The sequence below is a fragment of the Pinus tabuliformis genome, chromosome 9, assembly GCF_031772625.1.
Source record: "Pinus tabuliformis cultivar Carrire ecotype Pingquan chromosome 9, CPIR1, whole genome shotgun sequence".
NCBI classification, from domain to species: domain Eukaryota; kingdom Viridiplantae; phylum Streptophyta; class Pinopsida; order Pinales; family Pinaceae; genus Pinus; species Pinus tabuliformis.
Window position 1 is genome coordinate 1019598267 of NC_142307.1, and position 13240 is coordinate 1019611506.

Below are 13240 nucleotides of genomic sequence, written 5' to 3' on the forward strand. Positions count from 1 at the left end.
TTATAGCTCACTTGTAAATGTTTTTGACACACTGCCAGGCCATGAAATGGGACCCGTGCTGAGTTACCGAACAACACTGTGGAAAACAATGGCTGCATCAGGGTAAACCTCGCTAGAGAAAATGCTAGAACAAATGAAAGCAAACTCTTCGTAGCGGGAGTTGAGGCAAGACCTGGAATAGTTGCCACTGTTGGATCATGAAGGAGTATATAGCACCATCGATCTGGGTGAGGATCCCGAGCGGAGCTGGGGTGGCGGACGGTCCACCAAACCATGTATACGGCAGCATAGGTGGAAAATAATCAGGTAAGCAACCTCATATCAAATTAAATATGAAATCTAGCAGAGTAGCTCGTAACCAAACCGGCGCCTTGAGTGTTAAATGCACTAATAAATGACATTGCAACTGTAGTGGTTGGGATTCATAGAGTTACGGTCAGATCAAAGCTAGTGTATGATAGGCCAGCTAGGTAACAAAAGTAGACACATCATTTAATTCGGTAGGAATTAAAAAAAAAAAATTAGGACGGAGACATTACAATTTTTTTTGTGTTGAATGAGTGCAGAAACCATCCCTAGTAATTGTCTTGGATGAATGCTAAAGTTATTGCTAGGTTTTTCGTAAATTGGGTGCATAAAAGACGGTCAATATCTACACTATCCCTAAAATAGGCTTTAGAAATTTTCAGCATATTATTGAGGTAGAAATGAACGATTTTAACTAGATAATTTCTACGTAAACAAGTGGGGCTACACGGCAGCTAGTCCCTGCCTTAAGGTGAAGGAATTTATAATTTATAGATCATATAGATGTTCATGATGCTTGCTCTATTGCTCTTTTGGAGCTCAGGATTTGTAAAACATAGACCTTACATTTCAAGGAGTCAGTTTTGGAAGAGAGAAACAGGGTCCTAAAGCTTCTTCGGAGATGTTGCCAACCTAATGGGCAGGCGGTTGTACCGCAAGCCCTCGAAGTCGGAGAGTAGAGGAACAACTGTAAAAACATCATCACCAGTGAAAGCGGTGGATGTGCCTTCATCTGCATCCATAGATCAAGCAGTTGCACCTGTGAAAAACAGATTGAAATGTTTGAATGATGATGCCATACAGCCGTCAGTTGGCAGACCAGAGTTGGCAGAGGCCATAAATCATGACCCAGGGAACAAACCTTCTGTGATGGCACTGAACTCTGTAGTTGCCCCATTGACATCTCCAATCAAAGAGAATGATGTTATTAATGATGAATATGATCATTCTGCCAATGATAGTCTTAGCCCCACTATAAATTTACCATGGTTGAGAAATGTTCCTTGGTTTGAAAGACAAGATCTCTTGATTAAAAAATAGAATCTTTGCTGTCTCCAATATGATTTCTCAAACCCTAAAGAAAATATTGCAGAGAAAGAGATCAAGCGGCAAACCTTACTGGAGCTTGTTGACTATGTTCAGTATGGAGCAGGCACACTCACAGAAAGAGTTCAGGGGGAGATTGCCAAAATGTTTGCTTCAAATTTTTTTCGTTCCTTGCCTCCAGCTTGCCATGAAAGTATAGGATTAGACAAATTTGACCGGGAAGAAGAAGATCCCTGTATGGATCCTGCATGGCCACATTTGCAGATAGTGTATGAACTCTTGCTGCGATATATAATTTCTGCAGATACAGATCCCAGATTAGCCAAGAGGTATATAGACCGCTTCTTTGTACAGCGATTGCTCAACCTATTTGATTCTGAAGACCCTAGAGAGAGAGAGTATGCAAAAACTATATTGCATCGCATTTATGGAAAATATATGATGCATCGACCATTTATACGGAAAGCAATTAACAACATATTCTATCGATTTATTTATGAAACTGAGAGACACAATGGCATTAGTGAGCTGTTGGAAATTCTGGGTAGCATAATAAATGGTTTTGCATTACCTCTAAAAGAGGAACATAAACTCTTTTTAAGCAGAGCTCTTTTGCCTCTGCATAAGCCTAAATGCCTTGCTCTCTATCATCAACAACTATCATACTGTATGACTCAGTTTGTGGAAAAGGATTTCCCGTTAGTGGATACTGTTATTAGGGGTCTACTAAGGTATTGGCATGTCACAAACAACCAAAAGGAAGTTTTGTTCCTGGGAGAAATGGAGGAAGTTCTAGAAATAATGCAATCTTCTGAATTCGAGTCTTTCATGGTACCTCTGTTTCGGAAGATAGGCCGCTTTATTGCTTGGTATTATGTAACTTATGATTGATATTGTGGGTTGATAAGAAATAGTGGAAAATTGAGATTTCTCATTTCTTAATTGATATTGTGGGTTGATAAGAAATAGTGAAAATTTGAGATTTCTCATTTTTTAATGGTTCTTAATGTTATGCCATCACATGACAAAGTCGATTGTAAATATAGAAATATAATTGTGATTCGTCCGATTGAAAATGTATAAATAAATTGTTATTTCTAGATTATAATGACATTTAATATTATTAATGACCAATTAAAAAAAGTAATGGTGAGACTTAGTTATTTTATGTGTGAACAACAATGAGATATTATGATTTAGTGGTCAACCCACCGAACCATATTGCACGCCACTCCATTAATCCAGCCATCGAACGATATTGCATGCAACTTCCTAAATCCAACCACATCACGCAAGACCAGAGATGCCACGTCACAAATGAAGGTCCCACCGTCCTGTGCTAGTGTCGAAGAAAGAAGGAAGTACGTTGAGAAGCGTAGCGGCACCCACATGATTGTTTTGTCATGATAAACACAACCACGTATCGCTCATGCTGAACGACAACCTGCATGCATACCAAATGCCTTATTAAACCTGCCTTATTACGTCCACCAACTCTTGGAATCTCATGTGGTAATGGAATTCTAGTTTTATAAATTCATCCATTCCGGTTTTGATGTCTTCTTTTTTCTTATTGAGCGCTCCTAATTGCCCCAAGAATGATCATCACCAAAGAAAGAAACAACATTCTAGGATAACATACATTGCTGGTTGAATTTAAGGTCAGCCTTTTCTCTGTGTGGGCTTTTGGATACTGTCGTTGCAATGATACTGACCCCCCTAAAATCACAACTTTGACGTCAGAATCAGACTACCCATATTGAATCCCAGGTGGGTGTGGTCCTTTCAGCCGCGAAAGAGAAGTATTGTGAAGTCTAATAAGCAGGCAGGATATTGATTAGACTAGGCTTCTGGGTCAGATGGCCCATTGAAGTGAAAGGATTGGCACCCATTACAATGGAGAATACTAGTACATGGCATTCTCTCCATGCCCTTTGATAATTTTTGTTAAAGATGGGGGAAGTTTATTTGCAGAACTACCATGTGTTCTGTATCTCAATACAATAATCCAGCATAGCTTCCACACCATGGCTTAGAAGCTGCTAATATTTCACCGTAAGTTTAGTTTATATTGGTTCAGGTTGGAAGCTGGTGTCGAAAAATAGAACGTGGGCTGAGGTTAAACTACAACTACTATCTTAATGTACTAAAATTTCACTGTCATTTGACTTGGGGGAGTTTATCTTCAAATGTGTAACATCATGACTTGCTCTCTGGAAGCCAAGATGTTAACTAATGGCACTGGCTTACTCTCTGCTTCTGCAAGTAAGAACATGAATATGAACCATAATGGTGGTGGTTCCACAAAGTTAGCTGTCAAGTGGTGGTCGAGATCTGCAAAGAAGCAGAATTCGTCAGCCTGTCCACAGATTGGACAAACATGGCACACAAAGGCACTGGCTATATGGGTTCTGGTTGCGTTCATAGTATCTGTGTATATCTTTCGTTCCATGAATACTGATATCATTGAAAGGAGAAACGAGGTGGTGGTTAGTATGTGCGATGAGTGTGCCAAGATGTTGTCAGATTAGTTTGTTGTTAGTATGAATCATGTTCATGCCTTGGCAATACTAGTTTCTACTTTTCACCATAGGAAAAAGCCCTTTGCAATTGATTAGGTTGGTTATCAGTTCCCTTTTTTTCCCTTTTTAAGCCACCTTTTGAGTTCATAATCAAAGAGAAATTTTCAAATTATTTAGAAAAGAGAAAATAATATGATAAATTCAAGCCCTAGAGACCTGTGTTCTTCACTTCTACTATAACGACCTAGGTGGTCTCTGTGCTTTTATTCAAGTAATGAACAAGGCAAGTAATGAACTCAAAGTCAGCATCAGGGATGCCATCCCAGGAGGGTGGTTAGAAGGTGAGGTGATTAACCCAACCCGACAGTTAATAAATAGTCCCAATTATATGAATATGAATATTAGTCGAGGCACTAACTTGACTCGGTACTGATTGATTAATTCACTAATAAAATTCACTCACTGTGGGAGTGGCGGAAGCTACCCATGCAATTGTAGCTGCCTTGGTCCTTGCTTTCATGGCGACGGAAGGACATTGACAGTAATATAGTGAATCAACATTGAAAAGAGGGGAAGAGCAGTAGTGGTCTCCGCAAGTTTACCTCCCTCCAGTTGAAGCTTATGAATCTCCCTACCTCCCTCTGCAGAAGACATCTCTCGCCTCCATCAGCGTGTAGACCAACGTTCACGGGGACATATCAACCAGCATCGCCTACTAACAGGCTGGCTCTCACAGGCACCCCTAAGGCTTAGTGAATGGTAAACAAAACCAAAGTGGCAGATTCTGCATTGCTTTGAAAATACAGGACAGAGCAACCACAATGCCATCTGTCTCTATTCTAGGCCATCACATGCACAACGCTATCTATTCTTGTTTTACGTCATCTGTCTCTGTTTTGGTTCTATCTTTGTTCTAGTTCTATAGTCATGTTCCAAGATTATAAAATAACATTTAATATTTATGAACTAATGTTAGTAATAGTTTCTCGATATAAAATGTTAACAAAATAGATGGAATATCCTATGAAGAATAGGAAAAATATCACGGGTATAGCCTCTTCCCCTCAGGAAGAGGCCAAATGAGACGGTGAAACGATATCCCTCTGAAAAATTTGTTTTAGAAGTCATTGTGACTAATAATAAATAGGTCAATTAATGGTTTAACATCGCCAATTGATTACAATAGTCACATGCCATTGCCAGATGGCAGTGACTAATAAGACATAAAGGAAAAGAAAGCAAATTCCAATATTTCAATATGAGTGAAGGGGTTAACGGAGATATAACACACCCTCAAACTTAGGAAGAAGAAATTGATATTTTTCTATGGTGTCACCATTATATTAGTGTAGATTTGTCACAAGGGTCAGAAAATCTCACTATTTTATTGTTCTTTGTTAAGTATCAGTTACACAAATAGATTTTAGAGCTTAAAACCTTAATCAATTTTTACTATTCTAAAAAAATATTGTTTTCATGAAATAAATAACCTAAAGCATGAAAGAAAAACATTTACATGAACATGAAGTTTACAAAGAATGAAAAGACTTCCATGGCCAAATGAATGAGGCAAAGATAACACCTATGAAATGAGGTTGATGAAGGAAATAGGCTCTAAAGCCTATCCTTGGGATGGCTCATTGGCTTCCTTGGTTTGTATAGATGACTCCCTCCTTAATGTATGAGTAACGTAACTAAATAAGAACCCCTCTCAAGATGAAGTGGTCCTTAAGAATTTGGTCGAATTTTAGTAGCATAAATTTAATGTCACAATGGATGGGTGTATGAAATGACCGTAAGTCTTTATTTCTGTGGAAAATAATGGTTAAACTCCTTTGATATTGCATTGAAATGGTTTCACAAAGATAATCAAATCAAAGCTAACAATGGAAATTAGTATTTAGGATGGCCACATATAACTAACTTCCCATTCTAGCAAATTAGGCCTGGAAGTAGTCAAAATTGGTTTTTTTTGAAGTAATGCAATTTCTAGGGGTATTATTTATGATGTCTAAGCACACTCATTAGGGTTAATATTTTTTCTTCCCTTTTTTTGTCAAAATAATGGTTTCAATTTGCAATTTTTGGTGAGTTAAAGGTCATATGATGGTGGAAAGGGGATAAAGTAGAGGTTAAGAATGCCCATAGTGATATATTTTAGTAAAACTGCTAGAAATGTTGTAAGTGACTGCCTTGTTAGATGATAAAAAATTTCCATGTGTTATGTGACTATTGGAGTGAATTTAATGACCAAAATAGATCATAATTTCTTTATCCAAGTACATGAAGGACCAAGGAGGGTGAGGAGTGTATAACGAAGGAGAATTTCTTGTAAAATGGAAAGGGAGAACCACCTATTGACAACAAGTAAAAAAAGTGGTATGTGTACAAGATCTCAATAAGGATGAGGTCGACATATACATGGTCATTAAGATATCTCATAGTAATGATAGAATGGTGTGCCATGGTATAAATGACCAACTAATGAGACATATTGAGGTATTAATACAATACATAATATGATCCTAGCAAAAAGGCTCTATAGTAAAATACAAGAATATGAGCAATCATGGATACATAAGCTTATATCAAAGGGCCTTATTCAACATACAAGCATAATGGCTACAACCAATATAAATATATAGGAATTAATTCCCGTAGTGGGTAAGGAAACAAACAAAGGAGCCCTACTGAATAAGAACAAGGGCTCTAAATAGATGAAATGAGATAACAGGAAGGCAGCTCAAACTAAGTGCTCTAAGAATGGTGAAGTTCAGCCAATCAAATCCAAGGAATTATAGATAAGGTTGAACGATTGGTATATGTACACATCTCAATGGTGCAAAAATGATGCTACCAAACTTGAGAGTAATGAGGACACTCTCAACTTGATCCAACGTAACTCAACAATTAGGAGAACGAGACCAAGATACATAGGACTAATCCCTAGAATCAACGTGTTGGTGTTGATACGGGGGGTTTTAGGCACCAAGGAACAAGAGGAACTCATAAGGGCCAACATCCAAAGTGTGTCAATTAGAGTTACATCTTTGGAAATAAGTGTTGAGGCTAGAACATGTGGGGAGTTACCTAAGGAGAAACCCCCTCTTGAGGGATAATACAACTCATAAAAAGCCAAGAACCTGGTACAACCAATTGGACTACTGAACCATTAAGCACATGAATTTCAAGTATGTGATATTGAGTTAGAGTTAGGAACATTAGAAGAATTCAAGTTTAAAAGGAATGGGAACTCTCTCTACTTAGCCTGAGGTCACCTGCCAATAAGAAAGCTGGGACCAAGGTAGTTAACCTCTAAACCAGACCCATAGAATATAGGTGTTGAAGTTGATAGAGGAAGGGCTCATAGAGTTAAGGACCAAGGTACTAGGGGATGTTTGAGAATTAGCACTAGGTAGAAAGTAAAATGACTAATATGCACTAACATCAAGGAATAATGGAAAGATAAAGAGAGATGGACTCAAGAATTTTCATGTTAACACCATAAAGGAAAGAATCACCTAGTAGTGACTGAAATCATTCCATGGGGAATGGTTGGTTACTAGGAAAAATGTGGTTTAAGAAAATATAAATAAATAAACAAGATATTTGGAGGTTAAAATTTGACAACACTATGTGGTAGAAACTAATGGAGACAAGCGTAAATAGTTACATGACTCAAGAGGAAATGGACATAATCCATGGGAGATAGGGTGATACATTGCATATGATTTGAACAAGGGCAATAAATGGATTTTTCCACAAACGAAACTCAAGTGGAGGAAGCATAAGTCCCTCGTAGTATTTAAAGATGGTTGTTAAGAGGGAGAGAACAAAAAACATTAGTAACACTGAAGAAGCAAGGGACCCTCTTGGTATTTCCCAAAGGGTGTTAGGAGGATAAGAAGTGTCTACGTATAGTGTCAAGAAACACAACATATAAAAAGAATTACAAGGGAGAAACCAAACGGGAAAATAAGGGGAGGTAATGAGACAAATTCCCTAGTAAGAAACTAGATGTTTGTAATGTTAAAGGAAAAAATTCCAAATGTAATTAATTAAGGGTAGAGGACTTAACAATGATCTCCTCAGAGGTGTGCAAATGGTGGTACAAAAATGAAGAAGTTCAAATAGTCCCAAAAATTGCACTAGAAAGATAATTTTAAAAGGTAAAAGATCTACTAAATATAATTATGAGATGTATAGGTGACATATAACTAAAAATATGTGGTTTTGTGGAGGTATTGTAGGCTTCATACTATTTTGGTGCAAATGAGAGTCTGGGGATATTTGAACTACATGACTCAATGATAACTCAATTGTATGAGAGGTCTTGGATCAACATGAATTGCTTAAGTATATGAGAGTCCATTAATGAGAGATAGTGAGTGTCTCCTATCTTGAATTTTCTAATATTGGGATGTATAGACAAATGTATTTATGGTGTAGTAGGAGTCTATAGAGTTGACTCCCTAAGATATTTACTTCCATATTATTGGCTATGGGGATAGTGGGTGCCACACAAACAAGTTTTTCTTGGAGGACGAGGTTGGAATGAGTACTATATAAATCCATAGAAAGACGAATGTTAGGTTAAAACATGACACGATGTAGATTGAAAATATAGAGTTCCTAGAGGCATGAGTCATAAATACAACAATAGTGTGCATTGTGGAGAATCATGCTCCACATAGGATATCAAGAGAATTTATGATGCTTGTAGAGAGAATATTAGCTAAGACCTACTACGGGTGGGTCTAGATGCTATTTATGGCACTGAAGTACCAACTTACCTCCTGTTATAGATAATTAAGAAGGTTTTTTCCCTTTACGACACTGATCTATACATTATTCTTTAATAATATACCCACTATTCATCCACATGTCTATAATATCCAAGATGGATGTTCTTAAGAGTCAAGGATGTGGCAATAGGGCTAGAAATTGATATGGGGAGGCGGTTGTGGTTAGGTGAACAAGATTCTCCCTGAGATTTTTGCACATTGTGACTAGCTCTTATTCCACATCAATAACCATACCTATTAGGGGATGAATTAATAAGGGTATTTGGAGTTTCCCTTTCCATTTGGATAGGCCTACGACCAAAATTGCAAGTATTCTTTGATTTCATTTAATTATAATAATATAGTATATTTAGTCATGCAGATGGTACTAATGGTATCCTATATTTGTTTGTAGATACCGTATTGGTGATATTGACAGTTCATGCCCACTATCATGGGCGAGTTTAACAAGATGAGCCAAGGCCATCAGGGCTAAGGAAAAGAGTTGATACCAACAAAAAAAACTATTAGGCCATGGAACATATGAGATATTAGCTAGACCAATTATTAGGAGGGGTACTAACATGCACATGCCATGATATGGATGTGTTGGCAGGGGAAATGACTCAACAATAGTTAAGGGGTCATCTCTAGTATGAGGTCCTAATTAGACCTCACACCATTTGGGATAAGAGACCCATCCAAATTCATGCTCGATAACCCTCTTGGTTTCATGTGAATGTTGTGAGATGTGTGTGATCTTCATAGTGGTGAGGTGCACCTATCAAGTTAGTAGATATTCTAAATGCAGGAATGCATATATGATAACCTATATAAAGGGGCATATAGATAAGAAAATGGAAGTAGTAAGTGAAAAAAAAACACATATGTACGATCAACGAACAATTAAATAATATCCTCGACAATAATGTATGCTTAACTTACTAGAAAAAAATAGATAATAGTTAAATATTGAACCAATAAGTACTCAATATAGAAAGCAATAATATTGAAACCACAAGCAAGAAATTACAAACCATTTCACATATTAGTTGAATAAATAGTAGCAATACATCTCATAGGTACATATATAAATGAATTCCTAATGAGTAGTCGAAAAAAAATCCACTATGCATATGTAATGAATATTTAACTAAAAAATGTTGGATAAGCTTGACTAGGTGACCTTTGAACTCATTTGAAAAGGGTGGACCCCTCAATTCCCTAGAATCCTAAGCCATGAGAGGAACTAAAGAGGGTTTTTTTACTAGCCATAATAATTGGTGAATCACTAGTAGGACCCTTGAATCTTTGTGTGTGTGTAAGAATATGTTTTCCATCGCATGATTGATATGCCTATGAGACGTATTGTTCCTAACATGTGGGTAACACTATTGATAACTATAGAATGTTGATCTATACGACTTATATGTTCTTAATTTTGATTGCAGCCTAGGGGAGGAACACAAGGATGTAACATGTAACATAGGTATGTTTCTTTCCAGCTAGAGTTAGAGTTATAACTAGGAGCTAGAGTCAAATATATATTTCAAACAAGAACTTAAAAGGAACATTGATCCAAATTATTCCTCTAAGATTTTAGAGACCAAAAAGCATCTTAATCGGGAGATGTGATTCAAAGTGGATCTAAATGCAAAGAAATGGTTATAATTCTAAGTATCTAAGGCAATTAAAAAATTATGGAAACTTAGAAACGATGTAAAATACATTGTAAGTAAAGTGGAACAAGGAAAAATAGAAGAAAACAAGTATTTAAATAAAATAGAAAATAGATGATAGGAGGAAAATATTGAAGAATATGAAATGAAAGTTCAAACTTGTTTCCTTTCCCATTATCTGGTCTCTCCCTATTCCTTCTTGTACTTTCACTCTCAAATGGTATTTTGTAGAAAAGGAGTGAATGCAAAGAAGAATTAATTGCGTGAATTATTGAATGTTGATAGATCCATAAATTACATCATAACCTAATATTGTTGAAATGGAGTTTATCAACCATATGTGAATGTCAATTTTTCTATTTAGGTTTCGAGGGTAAAATATCTATCTCTTATGATGTTATTTAATTGTTGTGTAATTTTTTCAATCATTTTTCATTCCATTTCTATTTTGTTTTCATAATAGCCTTATCTATCATTTTGTTGTAATAATTTCTAAGTATATGTAGGGAATATATAATCATTCCTTTCTTGATTTCCAATCCTATAAATTTACAGTAAGAAAAATGTTCTTAGTTTCTTGTATTCAATTTAGGGTCATGTAGTGGCTATATAAACCAATAATGATGTTGTGAGATAATTTTCTTCCTATTTGAATTTCATGCCTACCACTACTTTACTAATTATAATAGCTAATGTAGTTAGCCCATCCATCTAGTTTCCCAAACAAGATCAATGGTTTAGCTCAAAGAGATGTTACCTCACTCATGACTCCTCATTTAGTTTCCATTCTCATTATTCATAAATAACAATCAATTCATTGGTCGATTACAATTAGCCCATACATAGTGAAAATACAAGATCTTAAGTCCATAAGCACCACACAATTGAATTGTAACCTACAATTTAGTTGGGTGTGCATTATTAGTTCATACAACTTCCATGCTAGACACACAATTCTATATGGGCCATACATATCATTTGCAAACTGCCTCTCTCTTTCTTGCTGTGTGTTAATTGTATGTTGAGTGGTGTCCTTGAACCATATTTATTTATCATTTGCAATTCACATCAATAGGAAAATTAGGGATGTGAATAAACAACCTCTTTATCTTATGTTCAAATATAATCCCACAAGGAATTCCAAATACATGTGGGAATTGGGGCAACCCATTAGTGGATAATGACACTTCAGAGATAAATATTTTGAATCCTCTTGATTATTCAAATGTTTCCATGGTTATATTGATGTTGGAGTTTAATTGTCAACAACGACCATATGGATTTTAATGGAAAATGTTGTAAAAGATTAAATTATGGATGAAAGTGCAAGGTTGGTTTATTTAAGTTCCAATGTATTGCTACTGGATCAATAATCTCAACACTATTTCCTATTTTGTATGATCTCCATGCCTACATAAACACAATGCATAGTCATTTTGATTAGATATATACTTGATGGAAAAACCCACCTTATTTTAAAAAGTGGTAAGTTATATCAAGTACAAAAGTCAATGGATACAAAATTCATATCGAAATAGATTAGATCACCAACGAAATATATGATCTCATATTTCCCTAATCATATATAGATGAAGTAATAACATGGTCATAAGTATGCTTACTAGGAAATACAACATAAAAATTGTTTCATCCATCCTAAAAGAATTTGCATCTTAGTAAAAAAATTATAATCCATGTTCTTCCTTCCCATGACAAGTTCCATGGGAAGGACGACAAAGCTATAGACTTTAAATTTTGTTGATAATTGGCCATGCATAACATACTATTGTGCCATATAGCCAGTGGATATCCATATTATAATACCAAATATTACATAGTAAGGCAACAATTAAGAATATGGTAATGATAAAGTTATATTTGCAAGGAAAATGTACTGCTAGATTTATAAAATACACTACAAGGAAAATACCTTCTAGTAGAAGTTATAATGGAGATTTTTAGTGTTATAAAATTTGCAAAAATTGTCAAAAAAATCTCCACTACAACATCTCTTTGTGGTATCAGATGTATTAGCGGAGCTGATAACAAAACTTCATCACAACTAAAAAAAATTAGGTGAACAGAGGTTTTAGAAGATGTTTCTTAGTGGTGCGCTTAATGGAAAAATAACACTAGTACACTACTAATGTAAAAGCACCGATGCTGTAAATTTAAATAAAAGAACAAAGACCAGAAGCAAACATTTAGAGCATCTATGCATTAAATTTATAAAAGCATCGATGCTTTAATAATAAAAATGCACAAGCTCGTACAATCTATGATACCATTCACCAAGGGCTTGAATTCAAACAACACATGTGCCTGAAATGTATACTACCTCAGTGCTTATGTTTTCAAAAATTCCCCGAGAAGTATTTTTCAAGAAGAGCACTAGGGTAGGAAAACAAATCTTGCATCCCCGGTGCTTTTATCTTCTCCAACGCACTGGGTAGTTATAGGTAACAATGCATTGATGTTGATGAGTTATATTAACAACACCGATGCTTCAAAAGTATAATTCCCTAGTACTTATGTGCTTGAAAAATCCATGGTGCTATATATTTCACAAAAGGCACCGGGGCAAGAAAAAATAATATTTTAGTACCGATGCTTTTATGTAATCTAACAAATTGGCGTGTTAAAGGTAATGATGCACCGACGCGTTAAAGGCGAATCACACCAGTGCATGAAATGTATATCTACCTAGTGCGTATTTATTTTACAAATGCACCTTGATAATATTTTTTATTGCTGTAAATATTGTTTTTGAAAAACTCATATTCAGAGCTGTGCACATTAATATATGATGTCCCAGTATCCATTTTCTCTTCTTTCTTTTTCAGAAACATCGACTTGTGACAGTGAAATTATTGTGATTTTAAAAATCCTTTATTCATCGAAA

At 35.7% G+C, this 13240-nt stretch overlaps 1 pseudogene; it reads left to right on the plus strand.

The window, feature by feature from the left end:
- Nucleotides 1-942: 942 nt before the first annotated feature.
- Nucleotides 943-2244, plus strand: LOC149152170 (serine/threonine protein phosphatase 2A 57 kDa regulatory subunit B' alpha isoform pseudogene; annotated as a pseudogene).
- Nucleotides 2245-13240: the final 10996 nt, after the last annotated feature.